Raw genomic sequence first — 17,182 nt, 5'->3', positions numbered from 1 at the left:
CCAAGGCAGCCGTAGACCTGGCAGGGCCCGCGTCCCACCCACCTTCTGCCACTGCCTCCCAGAGTACCTGTGCAAGCATGCCTACTGGCATGTTTATCCCTCAGGCATCTTGGGTGATGCCCCAGTTCGAGCTGACAGCACATCTGTTGCTGTGCAGTCTGGAGATGGGCAAGGTGCTTAGGAGAACGGCTCTCATGTTGTCCTTCCTACATCGCGCAGGCACCGCCACTGCCTACAGCCTGCAAACTGTCCCCTCTGCTAGGGAAAGCCCATTAGCACTGCTCTTAGTGTTAAACACATGCTTAGGTCCTGTTCACGCCAGCTGAACCTTACGCTCATCTCTCCATGTGTAGGTGCAGGTGGTCCATCAGCCCAGCAAGTAGGTGGCTTGAGCTGTTCATCACAGTCTTGAACCAGATCCATAGAAGCATAAACGTGGCCTAAGGTCTGTTCTGATCCTGCTGTCAGTGAGGTGGCTATAATGTTTTATATGTGATGTAACTGTATAGAACCAAAGGTATATTTTATGGAGAAGAAGCTGAAGTGGCTGTTATTGAAACAGCTGAGAAGCAGCAAGCCTGGATCACGGGGATATATAGGGGAGGGGACTAAAGCCAGCTGAGATTATCGCAGTGTACGCCGCTGTTAGAGAAGAGAAGGGCCCAGGAACAGACCACCAGCATGTGCTGCCGTCCTGGAAGGGATCATTAGTGGACTGGGGATCAGCTAAAAAAGATTTGACGAAACAAAGTCAGAATCTGTGTAATACCTGAAAAATAAGATCCCATCACTGGTCATGCACACAAAAACAGGTTAAGTAGTTTTGAAGTCATGAAAACTGGAAGTGTGTTTTTATCGGAGACGTATGAGAGATGAGTTGAATTGACATGACTGCTGTGGGCCAATTTAGACAGCTGGGGAGTAAAAGCAGCCAATTTGGGAAGGACATGGCAGTCCAGACTGAAAACAGATTTCTCCCTGATCCTTTTCCAGAAATGGAAACTGAAAATAAAGCTCTGAGCTGTTTCTTGAGGACTGGTATATATATGTGTGTGTGTGTGTGCCTGTGCATTTTGCAGTTTTTAACAGAGTGGGCAGTAAAAACATATATTACTCTGTTATGTGGGTAGGTGGCATTCTTGTTTGCATTGCAAACTAAATTGTTGTCAGAGCACATACACTCAACTACAGGTAGGGTGCATTTGATTTGAGTTGTGAGAAGGATGCTCTGCAGGCTTGTTTTGTATAATCAATTGAAATTATTGAATATGAGCTGCACAGCTAAGCCTTTTTCCATTGTTTGGGGTTTTTTGCATCCCTTTACTTATTTGAGGCATGTACAAAGTTCAGAGATGCTGAGCTACTGTGAGAAGGGCTCTTTTTGAAGTGGCTATGTAGATTTTAAGACCAGAAGGAGAGACTGGTTTATAACTGTGGTTCTGAGCCCTGTAACTTCCCCTGATCTGCCATGATCATAGGCTGAATTTGAATCTTTTCTCATTCTTCATGCCAGGCCCTCGTTCATGTCAAGTGCTCAGAATGTTGCTTAGAAGAGGATAAAATTTTACACTGGTAACAAACCCAGGATTATGCAAGTCTGTCTCAGACCTGGAATTTCCAACTCTTAGGTCATTACTTTAACCTCCCTGGAAAATCCATTTAATGTTAAAAACAATTACGATAATGTTACCTTAAATTACATGTATTATCAAGCAAATGGCAGGAAGTGAAGGCAAAGTTTATGATTTTGGCACTGCAGCGCTGAAGAAGTAGACAATTCTGTAGCAGAACAGCACCCACAAAGGTCTGATCTGCTCTTTGTGCCTGGTAAAATTGCTGGGTAAGAGGTTCTTTTGGAAAACTTTAGGTTTCTGGAAAGCCTAAGGCAGCCGGTGAATGTCTTGTGGCTCAGCACTGAAATACTTTTGTGGACTCCCAGATGTAGTCCTTAACTTACCAATACAAATCTCCATGCGTGTCACTGGTACGTTATTCTTAAAGTTAAAAAATAATGCTTATGTTTTAGTAGGATTGAATCTTAAATGTAAGTAGTCACTTAAAAATAAGAGCAAGAAATGGCGTCTGGAAGGTGTTCAAAGTCCTTTTAAAATATCCTTAGAAATGAAGTGAAGTATGAAGAGTAAATGTGTGCTAAAACCCTATAACATCAAGAATCATGGGAGCAAGCAAAAAGCCTCCTTTTATTGTTTTGCTTTGAGGCATATCTGTGTTTCTTACATATTAGCATGCCTCAGGCAGGGCTAAACATTTCATGTAACATGATGACCCTGGAAAACATGCTACAATTTTGGGATAATTCCTGATGAGGGTTTATGAATCCGTAAGCTTCTTATACAAGTAAACGAACCAGGTCTCCAAGCCACAAAATGCTGCACTGCTTTCTATATTACTGCAAGGACCACTTAGCGCAAAGACTGCTTTGCTCCAGCATAATGAATAGGATCTCTGTGATTCAAAGGTAATAGGAAGGCTGAAGAAACCACGATATGAGAGGAACTGACTTTCTTGTTTTGCTGGTTTTGCAGGTTTTTTGCTGGTTTGGAAGTTCTGTGCTACCATCTACTAACTTTTTGTTACTGTCACTTGGAGCCCAGAGCAGGGCACCTCCCTCCCCTGCCTCTCTATGAACAAGAGGAGTATTATAGTCCTCTGTAATAGTGCCCCAGCCGCTCAGGGCATCTTGTTGCAGTGAAAAAGATGTGTTTGGAGTTACTGTTTCATATAATGTAATGCTTTTAAATGGGGGGGGGGAGTTTAGGTGAATGGCTGTGTTTGAGTAGCTGCAACTCTCATGAACAACTGGAAAAAGTGCAGGACAGGGAAAGAGGGGTTTCTAACCTCTGGGGAAAAGGGGAGATGGCAAATGCCCTGCCATTGTTGTTGTTCCTTAATACCTATGTGTTTCTATTGCAGATCAAGGCTTCACTTAGCAAAAGTGTTTTTCAGGCAAAATGAATATTGTCATTTAACCGTTTCCAGATGCTTATAACTTTGGCCTGGGGGTGAAACATCAGATCATTTCTTAAGAGGTGACAAAGAAAATCTGGCTGGGATGAAACACCAAAATGAGGTTCTTAGTGGGAAGACACAGGGAATGGCGTGGAAGTTGTGTGTGAACCTTTACAAGACTGACTTAGGCTGCCATGTTAGAGTGTATTGGCATCATTTGGCAACTAACTCATGGACGCAATGTTCTTTATGTCTTTCTGCATTAAACATGTATTGCACAGCTGCTGAGACTACAACAGTTGTTTCAGTGATGCAGCTAGTCCCCTGCTAGCCTGTGTTGCTCATTTTAAAGCAAAATGATCAGTTTCTCATAGAGTCTAAATAGTTTTCTAAAATGTTTTAATTCCAGTCAGTTCCTCTAGCTAGCTTTTACTCTTACTCAGATTTTAGTATATGTATTTTTTCATAGCAAAAGCATCCTCCGTGTATTTAAAGCAAGTATCTACTTGAGGCAGTGGTGTTGTGTTAGGTCAGAGCAATGTGATTGAAATATCACTATAGAGCTCTGCGAAGAGTGTCAAAGGGTAATGTCTGATTTCCATAGGCTCTGCTTGCCTGAAGTCTTTCTTTTGTCTCATAACAGAGCTATATTCTGATTGCAGAATGTCAATTATCCATACCTCCCTGTTTCTCCCTACTCCTTATGTGTCAGCCCACCTAGAAGCTTTCTATTAATTTATCAAATTGTCATTGGGCTCACTTTGATACTCTGCAACCATTAGACTGTCCATTTGCTTAATTGATCCATTTCCCATTTGTTAGTTATTCAGTCTGTGAATCACCATTTGAATAATTTTTAGCTAACTATTAATTGAATACCATTTATAACGTGATTACATTGTCTACATTCTCATTTTTGCATGATCGGTAAAAGAAAAGGTTTTTTATTATGATGCATATCAGAGTCTCTTGTTAATTGGTGGTTGGAAAATGGGAAGAAAGTGATGGCTCTGTTCGCTAATTCCAGAATCGAGGAGTCCAAGATTGTTTTAACCGGTTGAACATGGGGAGTCAGTTCAGGTTTCTGCTTCTGTGTTTGGCTGAAGAAGGCTATGGGGACAAAAGGGTGGCTAAGGTGTGTGATTTTACCAAGGTTGTTAGGCCTTGATGGATCAGAAACTGTTTTAACCCTGCCACTGTGCCTGTTAGGATAGTAACTTGATTAATGTTACAGATGCTGGGCCTGGGCCCCACTATTGTAATCCTATTTTGTGCCTTCAGAGATGCAAATAATACTTGAACGGATATGTTGGTTCAGGTTCAGCAAGGGCTTTGAACCATTGGGTGCATGGAGCCTTTTTCAGCCAGATACTTGACCCTCTCTAGGGCCATAATCCAGCACCCACTGAAGTCAGCGGATACCCTCCAACTGCATGGATGGGCTTTTTACCAGGCCCCTTTGCACCAGTGCAGGGGTGCAGCAGGCTCTTGAATTTGTGGTGAAATGGTGGTAAATGATAGCCATGCAAGCAGCCTTTATCCTGGGCTGGTTGCGTGTCTGTTGGTTAGGCAGCAGTGTGCAAGAGCATCAAGGTCTCCTAAGCTTTCACAGTTGGCACAAGTTCCCCACCTGCCTTGTCCTCGCATGTGGTGGAGGGTAAAGGTTGGAGTAGAGGCTGATCACCCACCACTACATTCAGTTTCAGGTAGGAGGGCAGCACCCTGTAGCTGGCATCCCAGCCGCTTCTCCTGGCTCATTTTGGATGTGGTGAGCTCAGCATCCAGGGCACGAAGAAAACACAGTTAAGGAGAACAACCTGTTCTTGCTATTCATTCATATCCAACATCCTTCACGTATTAAAGTAGAGCCTGTATGAGAAGTTGATCCATAGAGATGGCTGAACCTCACTGACTCTTTTGTGCCAATCCAACAGTTCAAGGTTTATACAGTGGCAGTCTTTGTAAGAGCCTGTGATTTATAAGGAACCTGGGAGCAAATACAAAGGTACTGTTAGAAACGTTACGATGGAAGAGGGGAAGTACAGTGAACTTTGTGGGAGAAAATAAAGCTACGGAGAGCTCCAGGGCTGCACAGTGAGACAGAGAAGCTCTTCCAGGTTTGCTCAGTGACATCTGAGATCAGGCTGAGCTCACCTTTGCGAGGGCAGGGCTTGTGCTCACAGAAGATTGGTATGGATGTCCACCCAGACTTCAAGTCCTGGCTTTCTTCCCAGCTGTGCCTGGGACTGGGAAGATCTGGGCTATTGATTCAGATGGATTTTTGGATTTGTAGTCACCAGAGCCAGATCTTCGAGGAGCATTTAAGTTCTCAGTCAGGGCATGATTCCTAGAAACGGTCACCCCCCTGTGGGGTAAGCAGACAGAGTTTGGATGCTGGGCATAAAGGGTGCTGGGCTCCTCCTAAGGCTAGTGGGGAGCTTCTGAAGAGCTGGCCTGAAGTATCATCTTTGGCTACAGCAGAAAAAGACCGCTCTAAAATAAGAGAGAGGCACAAGGATGCCTCAGTGCTAACGTCAGGCAGGGTGGGAGTCTGTCCATCACCTGGGTATTTTTCTGTGCCCAGCTTGGTTCTGGTGACTGTAAACATCCACAGAAAGACACATCTGTGCCTGTGGTACTGACACAATAGGCAACATCTAGGCTTAGTTCTTGGGTAAATTATTTAAAAAGAAAACTTGCAAGTTCAGCCAAACGTAGAATTATTATTTTGGCAGGCAATAAAACTATGGGGCTGCAAACCATCTAAATAATCCCTCAGCTGGCCAAGGAAATATCATAACCACAAAGGCAACTCTCAAGTTAGAGTAACCCTACAAACTTACAGCCATTCCAGAATAGTTGCTAATCACAGATGTGTGTTTTTCTTCTCTGAAAAATACATCAGGAAGCAACAGATTTCAAAGTAACAGTAGTGCGGAGATAATTTTATTTACACTTTCTCTGTGTTGGGTACCAAGTAGCTCATTCTCCACTATTAAATCTAAACAGGATGATATTGCACCCCTGGCAAAAAGGGAATGGAGCCAGTTAAAGATTGACTGGGAGGAGATGTGTATCCCTGCTGAGCTGAACACCACCCAGATTGAATTTTGGGAGGTTCCTTAACCTTTGCTCTCGAGGTCATTGTGCTGTCAGTGTTTAAACTCTTTTACCTAAACAATGCCGGTACGTTGTAGAGCATACCATTACGCTTGGTTACCTCCAGCTCTGGGAGGGCCCCTTGCTTCAAGTGCTTCCCCCTGCTGCTGTCTCCCATTAAATGGAGTGGGCCAGATCAGTCCAGCATGCAAACAATGATGTCAGTATTGTAAAAGAAATGAAAAGCTCAGTGGGAATCCAGGAGACAGACCCCCAAATTAAGGATCTTTTGGTTAAATACAAGCATTAAGAGAGACTTATAAAGATCAAAATAGTGTTGCGCGCCAATGTGGCATTTGATGTAAAAGATAAAAGGGGAACTTATTTCAGAAGCAAGATTGTTTTAGCAAGAGAAAGAAATCTTAGTATCTGTGTTGGAATGCATAAAAACACATGTTTCCGATATTGTTTTCTCATATGCTAAATGACCAGGACATCTGGTTATGTTTTTAAAAATTAAATTAAGTGACACTAAATCAGTGCTTTACAAAGCAAAAGGTAGTAAACCAAGAACATCTAATAAGGTAACAATGAAATATTTGGCAGGACTTCAGAGTATTAGAAACTCACACAACGAAAAGGAGCTGAAATATCTTATTGTGATATATAGGAGGCCTTAACTTCTCATTTATCTGTGCTATTTCTTACTACACTTCACAGAAATACGTTGTGTTCCCATTGGTATAGTTTTCTATATGTTAGAGCCAAAACTCCAGATGTTTTCTAGGTAAATCTCTGGAGACTATTTTATTGTGTTTCATTTCTCCTTATTTACAATTCACTCATCTTGAACTCCAGCCGCTGGTAATAAAAATCCATAGAGTCTGCAGCTGAGCCAAGTGGACACTATTGTCCTGTTTTTTCAAGTCAGGGATGGGCTGATCCAAGCCTTGAACAGAATCCAAACCACTTGAGTTTTCAAAAAGTTCATCTCTTTTCTTTTTATTTTTTTAACCCTTCATGCACTGGGAAAGAAAGAGACAATTGCTTTGTCAATTTTCTCAATTGTCTTCCATTTTTTTCCCCACTCTCTCGTAAAAGGTCCAACCCCTCTTCACCACGGCCGCATTTCCACAACTGCTGCCCACAAGACTGTCCTTTAACCAAGCCCTTCTTCAAAGACCGGCTCCTGCCTGTCCCTCTCCACTCTGTCCCCACTCGGTTGTTTCATAAATCACATTGGACGAGATTCACTCATCGCACAAAAGAGAAACATTCAGGCAAGAAGTCTTTTTGTTTCCCCCCCTCACTTCAGCATGCCCGTGGAGAGCAGAGACCTGACATTGCCATAGCGTTAGTCAAAGAGACAGCTGCCCCAGCCCCGGTGTGCCCAGCGGCCCCGGGGCTCTCTGTATCCTGCTGCCAGGCTACCTTCACCGCTGGTCTGCCATCTCTCTCTGCTTTCCTCTGGAGTAAAAGAAAAAGCAATGCGGAGGCACAGTCTTGCCTCATCCCTGAGCCACTTTGCGCTTCTTAACCTATTAAGAATACCTCCTTTTCTGCCTTGCAGGTACTGCACGGTGTTCCAGCTGGACACTTACAAACCCAAGCTCCACTTCCCCTTCCAGGGAGTTGGTCAAGGCCTTTATTAATGAATTAAAATATAATAAACCCTGCTGTCTTCCTCCCTTTCTCAGTTTGCTGTCTATTTAGATTGTAAATACCTTCAGGTTCTCTGGTACATCAGAGAGATTTTGGTGCCCGACTCGCGCTGAAATCAGTCTGTGGTTACTGGGGAGTTCGGGTCTCTACATGCTACAAAACTCCTGTTTAATGACATAGAAATAATTAGCCAGCCACTTTGCTGCAGTGGGACTTCAGTTAATTTTAAAGAGCTGAAAAGTTTCATTTCAGAGTTGCTGCAATCAGTGGTACATTTTATATTCCATCATGGGCATGTTTGATTAATGGACATCAAACAGAGTTTTATATGAATACACCCACCCACCATATGTATATAAACATAAATCATTCCACAGCATAATCGGATCATGTTTTCTTAGAGGTTCTGGGCTTGACTGAGCCTTCAGGGGAAAGCAGTGCTGTTTGGAGAATGCCAAACGGCAGGCGAGACCTGCTCAGATCCTTGTAAGCGCTGCTCTGCTACCTTTTTGCTTCAGATAGAAGGGTGAATAGAAAGAAGTTGTTGTAGCTCCGAAAAGGTGATTTGTTTCTCCCCTCATGCCCAGGTGAATTTGACTGGCTCTGAGTCCAGCCTCTTCCCTGACCTGTGTTTTCTGTGCTGACATTCAGGGACTGTACAGTGCTTGAGACCTAGAGCTGCAATGCAGCTAACTGGTAACTCCGGCTCTCTGCAAGGCTGGAGGGAATTCTTTATTGCTCTAGTAAGCAGCTAGAGTGGTAAGTGCCAACCTACTCGATTTTTGAACAATTATTTTATTTTTCTTTGATTTCTTGTTACTTGGGCAGCTGAAATACACTTAGGCAAAGCAGGTAACATCCTTTTTGCTGTGTTATTGCTTGTGAATTATTTACTTATTTGTGAAGTAATAAAAGTTACCTATGTAGTGTGAAGTTTATAATTTTTACTTCACGTGTCAGTAGATCTGACTGTGTTGGTTGGCACCTTAGTTACCTGAAGAGCTGAATATTTATTGTGAGTAAATTTCAAAACAAAACAAGTTAAAATGGACCAAACCCAAAATGCCAGACAGGAGCACTCTCACAATGGATCTAAGAACACCACTTAACAGTTTCCAGGTTCCAAACTCAAGTTACACAAATTGCGTTACAAAATGAAGGTACTATTATTAGTAGTTTTAGTTTCAAACAGAGAAACAGAGGTACAGAAAGATAAAATATTTTCTTAAGGCACTATAATTCAATGGCAGTGCTAGCAGCTGATCTTCAGTCCTCTATCCTAGCTAGTGGCATTAAAACCTTGGATGCAATGTCTCCTGAACTTCAGAGAAAACCACCTCCAAATGCCATGCCTCAAGCTCATCTCTAGAAATATTTAATGAGCAAAATTTTAATTCAAGTTGCATTAAAATAATTAACAAAGAGAGCATCAAAGCACAGTATCTTCCCAAGCTAGCAGTATTATACAAAACCTAAATCTCTAGCAAACCAGAGAGAGTATTATGCTGATGAACCATTTTCAGCGGGGAGAAATTAATACAAGGCAGGCATTAAGAGCCAGGAACGATGGCTGCTATTTAGTTTTATTTTCTTCTCATTTGGAAGCAAGTGCTGTGTCTGTAGCCTACGGCTTTATTTGCTAACAGTGAGGCTTCAGCCTGGACTGAAGCCACATGGGTCACAGATTCCTCATTTGAAAGCCTGTGGATCTTCTGTCATGGTGTCCTTTGGGTGCATTACATAAAGGTCACCGTTCTGGGTACTTTCCCTCTCTCCCTCCATTTTTCAACTCATTCCGACTCTACTTGTTCACTGCTAAGGACTTGCTAAAGAAAGAAAAACATTTTTAATTCTTCAGTGTGAAGCTGGGTACACACTACAACATTTATATAGTATCTGTCCTTAAAATGTCAATGTTCATCAAGCAATTCTATGTATTGGCATCTCAGACGACATAAATAGCCCTCTGAAGTCAACTGAAAGACTCAAAGGCTTTCAGTGATTTCAGCGTATTTTTGATTGTGCCATTATCTTCCTGCAGTGAGAAGGGGAAAAAAACCCTGTGGTATCTAAAATGCTGTGTGTATCTTTTTGCAAATGCAGTAATCTCACAGTAGCCTGTTTTTTCCAATGCGATGCTGTCTCAGCCAATGCTTTGTGTCAGAGAGGAAATTCTGTGATACATTCCCAAATTCCAATAGCCAATTACCTGCTTCCTCTGCCCTCCCTGCTGTCTGTCCCTGAAAAATGCAGAGTTTGAGAGGGTTTTTTTCAAACGCTCCTTAAAATGAAAAGAATGACCGTCAATGATGGAACAGAAAAAAAATACACATTTCACTCATCATAATTCTCAACAGTACTTGAGTTTTTAGTATGAAATACTTGTAATAAATTGTATAAAATCAGTCTCATGAAGTAATAACATTTCAAGAGAGGGAACGATTTTAAGTAATTTCAAAGACAGATTTGAAGATCCTTGCCTGGACACAAAAAGAGGATAACTCTTAAGAAGTCATTCCAGAAAAAGGCAAAGAGGCTAAATTCATTTAATAAGTTATTAGTGTTAAATTATTAATGCAGTTCTAAGTCAGCTTTGAAATACCTATTAGCAATTAATTGATACAGATATTTTATTAAATGTACAAGTAATTTTAGTAAATAGTTCTGAACACTTTTTTTACTGGATGCTAAATGATGGGCATGTGGAAATGTATGCTCAGTCTTAATCTGCGTCATTGTAATGTCCTGGTTAGTCAGATGAGCAGTGCTCTTCAGAGAAGGGAGACAGGCGCTATTATGCTGGGTAAGGAACAAAGCTTGAGAGGCACTTCTTGTGCTGGTTACTGGAGAGGACTAGTAACAACCTCTTTCACCACACAAGAAATCCTGTCTTCTCATGTGTTTCTCATGGCGACCATGTCCCAGAGAAAGTCCCAAGGGTTCTGGCTATGCAAGCATCTGGGGAAAAATAGTTACGTTCTGAGGGTCCATACTATGAATTAAGCAGAAAGAGATTGCTATAAATACTAAACAGAAGGGGATTGCTATAATGGGGGAGTAATTTTCCCCATGCAGGATGGGGAGAAACAGAAGCTGACAAAGCAGAGGAGGACATTGGCTCTCTGTAGCATACCTGTCCCATCCGTTCTGGCTCCAAAAAGCAGGGAGGGCCCATGGAACTGGTGCAAGGATACACATCCATGAGGGGAAAGGGTTGAGGAGCAGCAAGTTTTTGCAGCCTGGTCTTCTAGGCTGAAAAATCTTCTGCATTGACCCTCACATCCGTCTCTATGGCAGCTACTCCTCGGCACAAGAGCCTGTTGTGGACATTTCCCGTGCTGTGCATGGGACCCCATCTGGTCTCACTCAGGTCAGTGGTCAGTGGAAGAGGCATTGGGCCACCCATGAAATCTTCTGGAAATCCCATTCTTTCTGTAATATACATTTGAACTTGTTCCCGTTCCAGGAGAGCAGGAACTTCACTTAATACTTTTGGATGCTCTTTGAAGATAAAGAATGTACTTATTCTGATCTTTTCCACATGCTCCTTTTACTTTCATCACCTAATTTAAAGTCTGATTAATCTTTGAAGAAAAATATTTTCCTGTTCTGTCAACTTCTCTATCTAACCTATCTTTCCGTTCAGCTGAGCAGTTTACACAGGGCTAATAATAATACTTGCATACACACAAAGTGAAGAGTACATCCTTAAGCCAAGCAAAAATGCCTTGCAAATGTCTTTTGTTTTGCTGTTCAATAAAAGGCCAGTTGAAATTATACTTTGCCACCCATCAAAATGCACCAAGATGGCTGCTGAAACATGCATGTCCTTGCGCACGTGCACATGAACTTACTAGAGACATAGGTGCATCTGTTCAAAAACTGCCTCTGATTTTCTGCCTTGAGCTTGCATTTAGATAGTACTTTCACAGATTGTTAGGTGCTTTACAGCAATGTGCGAAGACATTGCTGTCCTTTTACAGATGAGGATATGCGGACACAGGGACATGAGAGTCCCTCAGAAATGGATGTTCCTGTGAATCAGGAACCTGTATCCGTTGACCTCCAGTAGAGTTTGGGTTCCTGTGTAACCTAAATTACTCATGAAATCAGATTTTTGCTTTGGTGAATATTGCATGGTGAATATTAACAAAATGGCTTCATTCAAATCATCAAGTCTGTTGGTGGGCATGGGAACATTAAAATTTGCCTACCTCGTTTTGGGTTATACTGAGAACTTGATTTGCACCTGGAAAGAGGAATGAACCAGGTAGCAGTGAAACACACAGACGTGCAAATACCCACAAGACTTTTCCTCATGGAGATTTATTTCATGTACGCATATCCTCTTCATCTCCCCTCTAGTGACTGAACTGAAGCCTCTTTTAAAATTTTTGCAACCTTTGATGACTAAATAAGCATGATGTTCCAATGGTACAGATCTGTACCCTGCATGCTATTGATTTAACCTGAAAGGACTGATAAATGTTTTCTCAGTAAAAGTTACCAAAAGTAATTCAAGCTATAAAGCAGAGGCAGAGATGATTGACTGTTTAGTGAATGAGGCCTGTACCCAAATCAGGACATGTGTTTTTATTCCTACAGGTACCACCCTTGGGGAAAGTACATTAGTTTCTGTGCCTAAGTTGTCTCTCTGCCTTCGTTTGCTTCATGTGTTAGGATGGGAAAAATGTCTGTCACTAGTCTCATCTTGTGGATTTCAAAACTGCCTAGTACAATCTCAGCAGGGCTTCTAGGAACAAATGTAACACAAATAATAATAATGGTTATCTTCAGAGTAATAATGCACTAAAGTTCCTCATCTTTTAAAACATGGTTGCCACAGTGTAACCAAACACAGTGCCAAGACTTTAACACTGTAATAGCTTTCTACAACACTATAATGTGAATTTTTATTCCATCAGAGAAATAACTAATAAAATATAAACAGCAACATCAGGTAGAAGAATACATTTTAGGAGAGGGGAGCCCATGTAAATGATTACACATCCAAGGAAACTGTTGTGGGAATCAGGCAGGGAAGGGAGGCAAGGATGTACTTCGATAATGTCAGCCATCTTGTTCTGTTCTGAAAAGTATGAGTTCTTGTCATGTGTTTATATCTACAGGAGACTGGAGAAGTTCCACTGATCTCAGGAGCAAATTGTCTTTGTAAATGTTTGTTTGTGAATACTAGTTTGGGATTTCCAATCAACATTTTTGGCCAGGATAATATTTTTTTCACTTAGTGGTTTTCAAAGAAAAAGCAAACAAAAAAAATAATTTTTCTCAGCACTTCAGTAATTTCTTGACTGGCTTGAGTAACAGGAACACAATGTCATGGCACAATCTATAGCTTTCCCATTTATTTATTTGTGTGTATATATATTCCAATGGCTGCTTTACATAATGGCTTTATCTGCATATCACCTTTTAACAATAGTTTTAAAATTTGGGTTTTGTTCTGAAAAATAACTGTTCTGTCCATCCTGAGTTGTGTGCTTAACCACAAAGCAATTTTTGCTGATGTTGCAACAGGAAACTCGAACGGCATCAGCTGTCGTGTTTTCAGTCCTGGCTCTTAGTCAGACTGCAAGCCATGGGTCCTGAGGTCATTCTTGCCTCTTCAAGGCCATAATACACTCATAACTATGGAGCAACATAAAGTTCTGCCCCTGAGACAAAATGGTACATAAAAGACAGTTTGGATCATGAAGCAAGCATCACTCCAGATGCCCGGCCAATTTTTACTCCTTGCTTGTGACAATTAGTACTGAAGTGAGGGAGTCTGCTTGAGGGAGGCAGAAATGGTCCACAGAACAGGTTTTAAAGTTTTGACTTAAATAGTACATTTTGCTGCTGTGATGAAAACCCCCTTTTTGCCCTCTGAGTTTTAAGTACTACCTTTGTGCTCTGGAATACTTGAAAAGATAAAACCAAAATATCTTGGAGGTTCACTCTTACTTCTACTCAGATATGTGCATGTGACCACATTTGTCCTGCCAACCTGAGTATTGAAAATAGTGTTTTCACAACCTGAAAAGAGTGTTTTCTGTTTGACCTCAAGCTTTATAGGTTTCAGATCTAAAACTATTGTTTTAATTTTTGAATGCCCACGGACAACTAAAAACAAAACAGGTCAGGCAGCGCTTGGTGATAGTAAGCCAACTCTAAAACACAGAAGTTAAAAAAAGACTGTGAGTAGTAGAAAATGCACGTGCAACCAGGTGTGCACCTCAGCAGCATTGTTAATGATTCTCCTGGTACATTAATTATGTACCAATTATGTACCATTAATTATGTACCCCCAGCATGGCACGCTGCATTCAACGCAGAGCTGGCTTTTTGTACCACCTGAAATTGACCTGGAAGAAAAGTGAACTGAATCTTGCAGCTTTCTTCTCCCGAGAGGTGCTTATGGGACTGCAAGTCCCAGATCATAGCCTTCCCAAAGAGCGTTTGCAGTCCCCGTTCGATCATGACAGAACGGGTCTGCCTTGAGTTAACTGCACTGACTGCAGTTTGCATAGACATCTCCCAGGCAGGCTCAGGTAGTGCCACGGGAGTAGCTATAGCAACACGGCTCTCATCAGGACCTGCACATCCACCCAGAGAGATGGATAAATATGGAGACTGCATAATAAACGTGGTCTCAAAGCTGCCACTACTTCCACTTGTACTCTGGATCCTGAAGATACTCCTACAGCACTTTCCTGATGAGGAAATCCATCAGAATTAGAAAGAAAAAAAAATATGAATAAATTAAGATATTATTTCAGTCCCAAATGCTTTTCCCCACTCAAGCTTGGCTGGTCCCTTTCGTTTGTGCTTAAGTCCTCAGCTTAGCAAAGCATCTGAGTCTAAAGTATTTCACAGGTCTAAATGACAGCAGTCTGGAAATGGGAGGAGGCATGCCTGAAATGTTGGGATGCTACAGCCTGTCTCTGAAGATACCAGCAACAGGGGCAAGCTTTAAACGTACATGTTTCTTGACCCAAATTCTGCTCCAGGAGCCGTCACCAGGGCTGATCACCAGTGGGTGTTGGGGCTCTCATCCGTCTCCTTCAGCCAGGTACCCTGTGTCCTGGGGCAAAGCCCCTGCCTGAGCACAGGACCTCATGTTAGATGAGACAAGGTGTCACTGAGGGTTGTTAGCTGAGTTTTAAATTATCTCATGATGAGGCTTCACATTAATATATTGCTTTTGATCTCCTGTTGACACATGGTTTTATAAAGCTCGTTTGTCCATTCAGTTTCTAATAGCACCTTTAAAGGCTGCCCCACTGTTGTTGCCAAGTTCTAATCAAGCAGACAAGAATAGCTCTTTCCTCCCAATGCTTAATATCACAGAAGAAGATGCCAAAGTTTATACTTCTGAAAACTTGCTCTATCAAATAGGTATTGGTAGTAAGACCACATATGCCCTCTGCTGTCCCTTCAAACTCTGTGAAGACATATTATCAGAATATTATTGCTATTATTATTACTGATATTAATTTAATGATTATATGAAAACTAAGAAAAGAAGAAATATTCTGAATCAAAATAGTATTCTTTGTTAGAAATCAGTCTAACCAAATCTCAGTTTTGTATCTAAACCTTGATTGCTGGATATTAGGGAATGTCACTGAAAGCTCATTGCTGTAACGTTTAATAGCTGAATCAGAATGAAGGTATCAGATGCTGCTTTTCCTTGCAAATGTTTCCCAAAAGGGCACACACAGAATGGTACACACTGGTACAGTATTGCTGTGGCATCTCCCTTCAAACTGGCAGCCCCCACCAAGCTCTGCCTCTGCCCTAACATAAGAATCAACAAAAGCGTCATTTTTTTTAATGTAACTCAAGCCCCTGCAGAATTACCATTGCGTTTCATGAAAGAGCTATAGAAACAAAGGATCCTTGCTGAGGATTTGAAGTCCCATTTTTCAGGGAGTACAGAGCCCTGTTTATAGCTGATGAAGGGACCCCACAGACAAGCTGAAGTTTGTATCAACCTTATCTAGCAAACCCAAGGGCCCAAACCTTTGCATTTGCAGAAGAATGCACAGCACACATCTTTTTCAGCCCTCTGTTGTGTTTCCCTGAATTTGCAGAGAGGTGTTGGCTCTTCTTGCACAGGGCTGGCTGCATGGCTGCCTGCCCCAGGGAAGGCATTGCATTGCAGGGAGGGGTTCAGGTAGCTCCATCTTTGAGTATGCAGGTGGAGTCTCTGGGCTTACACTAGGTGCAGAATAGTACAAGGCAATCTCTTGGGAAAGCTCTGCAGAAATAATTCTTTTCACATTTTGAGTTTTCGTGCTTCCTAAGCACATAGTCTGATGTGCTTCACTGTTCTGGAGAGTCATCTGGAATAAGATCATATATGCAAACCTGTATGCCTTTAAAAGTAGATCTATAACAAAAACCCAGATAAATCTGTAAATATAGTGGATATTACATTTTTTCAGTAAGCAAACTGCTTGCTGTTTTTACATGCTGAATTTTCTTGATTTTTCAGAGATGGCTAGTCTTAAGAAACTAATTTCTTGGTAGCAAGCAAGCCTTTAACAATCTCAGGTAAACTTTATATGGTGCTTAATTTACTCTAGCAGCACATAGTGAAAACAAAGTGTTGACTAGAATGCACTTTTCCAAATTAATTCCTGTCTTCTGACAACACATACTTTTCTTGACAAAGATAAGTTTCTGAGCACTATTCAAATTGCTCCCTGCTGTTTGGGCAAATTGTACACACAGTATTATTTTAATATTTAATGGCAGCTGAGTGACTATTTGACACTCTACTTTTAAATTATAGCCTAATCCAGATCTCACTAGCTCCTAATAACTCTCATTTTGGATGGCACTTCTGAAGAGCACGTGTCCCTGTGTGAATGTCACGCAGCAGTGGGTCAGCCGAGGAGTTGGAGTTAACATCTCTCCACCAGCTATGGGGAACGTGGTGGAGTTCTTCTAACAGAACCTAATTTTTGTAACTGGGAGAGGTAACTCAAGACGTCAACAATTTTCCATGGATGGATGCTAGTTTGGCACAGGACAGCACAGAACTGGGTTGATAAGGTGCTGTTTGAGCTACTGTGATTATTTATATGCACCGAATTGCACCCCCTGCCCAAAGTCTTGGATAGACCCATAAGTCAATTGCCGTGCCTGTCTAGCTAACTAGTGTGTGATCGTGTGACCACATGTGGTGCCTTCATACAGATTATGTCCACTAATACTCTAATTAAAATGCCTCCTAAGATACTGGGCCTATATTGGAAGTACACATTGAATGCTCAGCCAAAATTATCCATTAAGGTGCAATTAGCTGTGAGCACCATCACTGAAGCCTGGAATATTTTTTACTAAGAGGTCAATTAGTGTGATTGGGAGGCAAAGGAAGCAGCCAGCCATAGTATGGTCAGAGGGAGCAATCAGGTGAATTGAGCAATTGGCTGATTAGGAA

Source organism: Mycteria americana, chromosome 1 (assembly GCF_035582795.1).
Source record: "Mycteria americana isolate JAX WOST 10 ecotype Jacksonville Zoo and Gardens chromosome 1, USCA_MyAme_1.0, whole genome shotgun sequence".
NCBI classification, from domain to species: domain Eukaryota; kingdom Metazoa; phylum Chordata; class Aves; order Ciconiiformes; family Ciconiidae; genus Mycteria; species Mycteria americana.
The sequence above is the reverse complement of the archived record's forward strand: the minus strand, read 5'-3'. Positions refer to the sequence as shown.